Here is a 6700-nt window from a genome sequence, read left to right on the forward strand (position 1 = left end):
TGTGGCACGTAGGCTCAGTAGTTGTGGCTCGTGGGCTCTAGAGTGCAGGCTCAGTAGTTGTGGCACACGGACTTAATTGCTCCACAGTACATGGGATCTTCCCGGACCAGGGCTTGAACCTGTGTCCCCTGTGTTGGCAGGCAGATCCTTAACCACTGTGACACCAGGGAAGTCCAATGATGATGCTTTTTAAAGCCAGAATGACAGCACTGAGCTCAGAGCCCAGCACAGGGAGTGTTCCATAGCTGGCCACAACGGCCAATCACTGCAGCATGGCTGTGGGGGACTCATCTCAGCTCTGCCCTCAGAGTGTGATCACTCAGCGCACTTTTACACCTCCTCAAACCCCAGTCTGCTCACTAATAAAACGGGCAGCAGCGCTGACATGGGAAGATCGCCGTGAGGTTAGAGCACACGTGGCAAAGGTGGAGGGTGTGGAGCGTAGAGATGGTGGGGCCAGAGTCCTAGCCCAGGTCTTTGGGCTGCTTCTGCTCTGTCCCCACTTCACTGACTCATCGCACAGGTAGGCTCGGGATGACTGCTCGCTGTGGGTGTTGCGCTGGGTGCTGCCCTTACACCCCAGCTCTTTCTGCAGAGGGTCACCCTCTTCTCAAACTAGCATTTCGCTTCTCTGCATTTGAACTGTATTTGTAGAAGTGCAGGGTAAATAAAAATCTAGTAAAAATGATTTTTCCCGAGTGCAAAAGGGAAAGGGTCTCTCCTTTACCCTTTCTTAGAGCATCTACTCTAAAACACTTCTAAGTTGTCTTTTTGAGATCTATTTAAATGTTTTTATTTATTTTTAATTAAAAAGAAGTTTTTTTTGTCTGTTTTGGATCCTTGTTGCTGCGCGCAGGCTTTCTCTAGTTGCGGCGAGCAGGGGCTACTCTTCGTTGCGCTGCCTGTGCTTCTCATTGCAGTGGCTTCTCTTGTTGCGGAGCATGGGCTCTAGGCACGCGGGCTCAGTAGTTGAAACAGAGCCCTAGAGCATGCGGGCTTCAGTAGTTGTGGCGCATGGGCTCAGTAGTTGTGGCTTGCAGGCTCTAGGGTGCAGGATCAGTAGTTGTGGCGTACGGGCTTAATTGCTCTGCGGCATGTGGGATCTTCCTGGACCAGGGCTCGAACCCATGTCCCATGAGTTGACAGGCGGATTCTTAATCACTGCGCCACCAGCAAAGTCCTATGTAAATGTTTTTAAAGGCTAAGTAGGCCTTTGGCCAGCTGAACAACACAGGAATGTTTTTTCTCAGGGATTTGGGAGACATCCTTTTGAAACATTAGCCTAACTTACAGGGAGCACCTGGCTTCAGGCTGCAACCCTACCTCCTATGGGAATGAGAAATATATTTCTCCTTTGGACAAAGACAAGTAGTGAACCCAAGTGGCCACTCCAATTGCCGGGTGAACTTAGGATGAGCTCTGACAAGCGGTGCTGTCAGTGCTCTCACTTGACATCCGGGTCTCGAGGGTCGCACCTGCCTGGCTACATAAAGGGTTGGATTTCGTGGGGTCTTCGAACCACACAGCGGACTGCCTGCGAGGGGCCTCACGTTCTGGTTTAAGGCCTTTCCACACCTGCTGCTTCCTCCACAGCCCCCCCCAACTCCGCGGAGAGACTTGTCGGGCTGGTGGGACACACTGTTCCTTATCCTTCCCAACAGTGGGAACTGGCGTGGCTGGAAGGAGCTTTGGGAGAATTTGGACCACCTGACCAGTAGGAATGAGCCCCGCCCCCATCTCCGCAGTGGCACCAGGGGCCCCGCCCCGCCACGTAGTCGGTGCCCGCGGCCGGCACAGCTACTGCCAGTCCCTCTGCGCAGCCGTGGTGCCGCAGCTCTTGTGATGGGCGGGCGCCCAGTCCCGACCCGCCCACTCCCTAAACGCCCCATACACCGCGTCCACACGCCCCGCCCCCTGCGGAGCGGAGCATCTCGGGCGTGGAGCTTCCCAGGGCGTGGAGCACCCCGGCCGGGCTCTGCGTGGGCGGCGATGAGGGTCTGGAGCTCGGAGCATGTGTTCGGGTGAGCTGGCTGCGGCCGCAGTGAGTCCAGACTGGCCCGGGCCTGGGCCGCGGCCTCCGGGAGGGCGGGCTCTGTCCCTCGTTGGGCTGCGCTAAGGGCAGTGACCTGCAAGGGCCCGGGGTGGGGGGACCGCGTCTTCGTCCCCGCCGGCCTGGCCTCACCTCGCGCGGGACTGTCACAAGGGGCGGGGGCGGGACCCGCCGAGTGGCTGATCACGGCCTCCAGAGGGAGCTGGCGTGGGCATGTGGGGGCTTTGGCCCTGAATGCACTGTGGGCACTGGAAAGCCTCCAGCTGATTAAAAGTGCCCTCGTGACCTAGGCGGTATCTTTTCTTGTCACTTCATCTGTGACACTCTGAGCTCATTCTTTCATATTTTTTAAAGGAACTAAGATTTTTACATTCCTTGATCCCACTTAGAACAGCATTTCGTTTTTTAATTTAAAAAATACTGCATGGAATAGAATTGTCATCCTTTGAACTTTTCATGTAAAATTATAATGAAAAGTTATCAGTGGGTTAAAAACCTCCGAAATTATTTTAATGAAATCTTTAGACTTGATGGGATCCAATTTTAGTGTTGATTTTTGTACAGCCTGCAGCCTATAGAAAAATCTCATCTGGGGTTCCATTCCCAGACTTACTCCAGAGATTTTCTCAGTTCTCCCAAAGATGGGACACGCTGGGCACCATCTGGATGCAAAGGGGACAGGTTAAGTTCCTGCAGATGGTGAATGCCCAGGCTGTGCAGCTCAGGCCAGGACTGCCCTACAAATTCAGGAAATGTTGGTCAACAAGCAGAAGTGAATTGTCAGCTGTGAAAAGTCACTATTGATAATATTCACCCATTTAAATCATACAATTCAACGACTTTTAGTAAATTTACATAGTTGTACAACATCTCCATAGTCCAGTTTTAGAACATTTCCTCATCCTACAAAGACCCCTCATGCCCGTCTGCAGTCACTCTCCACTCCTTTTCCCAGTCAGATCAGTATCTGCTTCCTGTTTCTATGGATTTGCCTTTTCTGGACAATTCACATAAATGCAATCATACACCAAACCGTCTTCTGTGTCTGGCTGCTTTCACTTAGCATGATTGTTGAGGTTCATCCGTGTGGTAGTGTGCATCCTTGCTTCAACCCTCACTTCATTTATTTTGTGTCCCTGGCACGTAGTAGGTGCTCAGTGAGGGACCAAGGAATATCCTGGGGAGCAGATGTCCTTTGAAATGAGGGTGACTGTCCACCAGAGGAATTCCCGTCAACCCCTGAGCTCCTGTGGACTGGGCACAGATCTCCTCCCATTGATTTTTAAACGCCAAGCGCCATGATGAGAATTGACAAATGTGGAAGACCGCTGGGGGGAGGTCACGCGGCTGCCAGGGCGGGTGACATGATGCTGTGTGGCAGCATCACATCTGCAGGACGGTACAGATTTGGAAGCCTGGCTTTCTAGCTGAGCTTACCATGAAGTTTTCCCCTTGCTTAGTCCCTTGAAATCCCTGATTTTTTTCCTCTGAAGATTACACACCTTTTTCTTTTTATACTTGTTTTCTTTGTATATGTTTGTTGAATATTTGATTGGAAATAATAAATTTACTCTTGAAAGCCCAAAAATAATCAGGCACAAAGACTTAAAAAAAGTTTTTTATTGAAATACAGTTGATTTACAATGTTGTATTAGTCACCCCCACCCCCTGCCACACCACAGACATGTGGGATCTTAGTTCCCTGACCAGGGCTCAAACTGCACCCCTGCAGTAGAAGCATGGAGTCTTAACCACTGGACCACCAGGGAAGTCCAACAATGTTGTATTTGTTTTAGATGTACTGCAAAGTGATTCAGATTTTATATATATATATATATATATATATATATATATATATACACACACACAAACACTCTTTTTTAGATTCTTTTCCATTATAGGTTATTACAAGATACTGAGTATAGTTCCCTGTGCTATACACAGGTCCTTGTTGGTTATGTATTTTATATATAGCAGTGTGTATATTTTAATTCCCAACTCCTAATTTGATTCCCTCCCTTCCCCCTTTGGTAATCGTAAGTTTGTTTTCTATGTCTGTGAGTCTATTTCTGTTTTGTAAGTAAGTTCATTTGTATCATTTTTTTAAGATTCCACATATAAGCAATATCATATGATATTTGTCTTTGCTTGACTTTTACTTCACTTGGTATGATAATCTCTAGGTCCATCCATGTTGCTGCAAATGACATTACTTCATTCTTTTTTATAGCTGTATAGTATTCCATCATGTACGTATACCACATCTTCTTTATCCATTCATCTTTAGATGGACATTCAGGTTCCTTCCATATCTTGGCTATTGTAAATAGTGCTGCAGTGAACGTTGGGGTGCATGTATCTTTTAGAATTATAGTTTTCTCTGGATGTATGCCCAGGAATAGGATTGCAGGATCATATGGTAACTCTATTTTTAGTTTTTTGAGGAACATCCCTACTGTTTTCCATAGTGGCTGCACCAATTTACATTTGCACAAACAGTGTAAGAGGGTTCCCTTTTCTCCACACCCTCTCCAGCATTTGTTATTTGTAGACTTTTTAATGATGGCCGCTCTGACTGGTGTGAGGTGGTACCTCATTGTAGTTTTGATTTACATTTCTCTAAGGATTAGCAATGTTGACCATCTTTTCATGTGCCTATTAGCCATCTGTGTGTCTTCTTTGGAGAAATGTCTATTTAGGTCTTCTGCTCATTTTTGGATTGGGTTTTTTGTTGTTGTTGTTATTGAGCTGTATGAGCTGTTTGTATATTTTGGAAATTAATCAGTTGCATCCTTTGCAAAATTTTCTCCCATTCCGAAGGTTGTCTTTTTGTTTCATTTTGTTTCCTTTGCTGGGGCACGAAAACTTTTGAGTCAAGTTTTCCTCCATTGTTCACACACCGAAGAAACCCTGGGCACTGCAGATCAGAGCTGAGAGCAGTATAAACTCCCACAGAAATGGAGAACCCTTTGGTTTAAAGTAGATTAAATAGTAGTGGAAAATATAGGACCGAAATAGAAACATATAGAAAGGGGCACTTAAAAATTAACAGGCTGGTAAATGCAGGTTTATAAATCCCATCCTTAAAGCATTGACTGAGGTTTCAGGTGGACTATAACAAAATCTTTAATAACAGCCAGTATGAGTAGATTCCCAGCAGAGTCAAGGCTGTACCCTGCTTGGATTCCAGCAGCTCCCAGGAGAGGTCTCTAGTAGGCAGTGTCTCTCTCAGGGAAGTAAGGAGGAGAGGCTGCCCTAAAGCAGGCTTGCTCTCTGGCCAGGAGGAGGGAACCCCCTTCCTTTTTAAATAAGAGAAATGGAATGTTACATGTAGGAGGTGAAGTGCCCACTGTCCCTTCCTAGTGCTCTTCCCTCCTCTCTCTGACAGGCAGTCATGATTGTGAACCTGGTGGGTAGCCTCCTGAAGGTATATGTGCCATAAACAAAATGTAGTATTTTTTTTTTTTTAAATAGAAGTCACTGGCACCATCTTGTACAGATCTTTTCAGTTTCCCTTTCTTCTCAACAGTGTGTTCCTGAGATCTGTGCATGTGTGTGTGTGTGTATCTGTTTGAGATCTGTGTGTATACATGTACACATACACATTTGTATCTCAGCTGTATAGTATTCCAGTATTCCATTTATTCCATAAAGAATATGTCACCATTTTTTCTTTCTCTTATTGAAGGGACATTGTTTCCCCCTTATTACAAATCATGTTGTGGTGACCACTCCTGTGTATATTTCTGGGTCAGTTAATCAAGGGCATTTACTTAGGCCAGAAATCCTCAAACTTGTCAGCAGTAGGACCTCTTTACACTCTTAGAAAATATTGGGGACCCAAACAGTGTTTGTTTATGTGGGTTAAATCTGCTAGTATTTACCATATTAGAAATTAAAACTGATAAATTTTAAGTTATTTATTAATTTATTAAAATTAACTAATAAACCCATTACATTAACATAAATAACATTTCTTAAATTTAAAAAACCTGTAGTTTCCAAAACCCCTCAAAATAGTAAGAGTGGCACTGTTTTATTTTTTCCCAATTTCTATAATGTCGAGCTGCATAGACTGTTTTTTATCGTCAACAGGTTTTATTTTTTTTTAATTTTTAATTTTATTAAAAAATAATTTAATTAATTAATTTATTTTTTGGCTGTGTTGGGTCTTTGTTGCGGAACGCGGAATCTTCATTGCAGCATGTGGGATCTTTAATTGCAGCACCCAAGCTTCTCTCTAGTGGCACATGGGCTCCACAGTGTGTGGGCTCTGTAGGTGCATCACGTGGGCTCTCTAGTTGAGGCACACAGGCTCAGTAGTTGTGGTGCGCAGGCTTAGTTGCCCCGTGGCATGTGGGATCTTAATTCTCTGACCAGGGATCAATCCCGTGTCCCCTGCATTGGAAGGCAGATTCTTTACCACTAGACTACCGGGGAGGTCCCTGCATGGATGCTAACTTGATGGTCCTGTCGGCTTCTGCATTCAGTGTTTGCAGTCTGTTGTTTTGGTTGAAGTAAATGATTAAAATCCAGCCTCACACTGTATGTGAGTAAAACCTAGTTGGCAAAGGTATTTCAAAAGTCTTTAAAAATAGTCATAGCTGTTCTTTGCTATTGCAACGAAACAAGCAGTAGTTTCTCAAATTA

The sequence above is a fragment of the Lipotes vexillifer genome, unplaced genomic scaffold, assembly GCF_000442215.2.
Source record: "Lipotes vexillifer unplaced genomic scaffold, Lipotes_vexillifer_v1.1 scaffold848, whole genome shotgun sequence".
NCBI classification, from domain to species: Eukaryota; Metazoa; Chordata; class Mammalia; order Artiodactyla; family Lipotidae; genus Lipotes; species Lipotes vexillifer.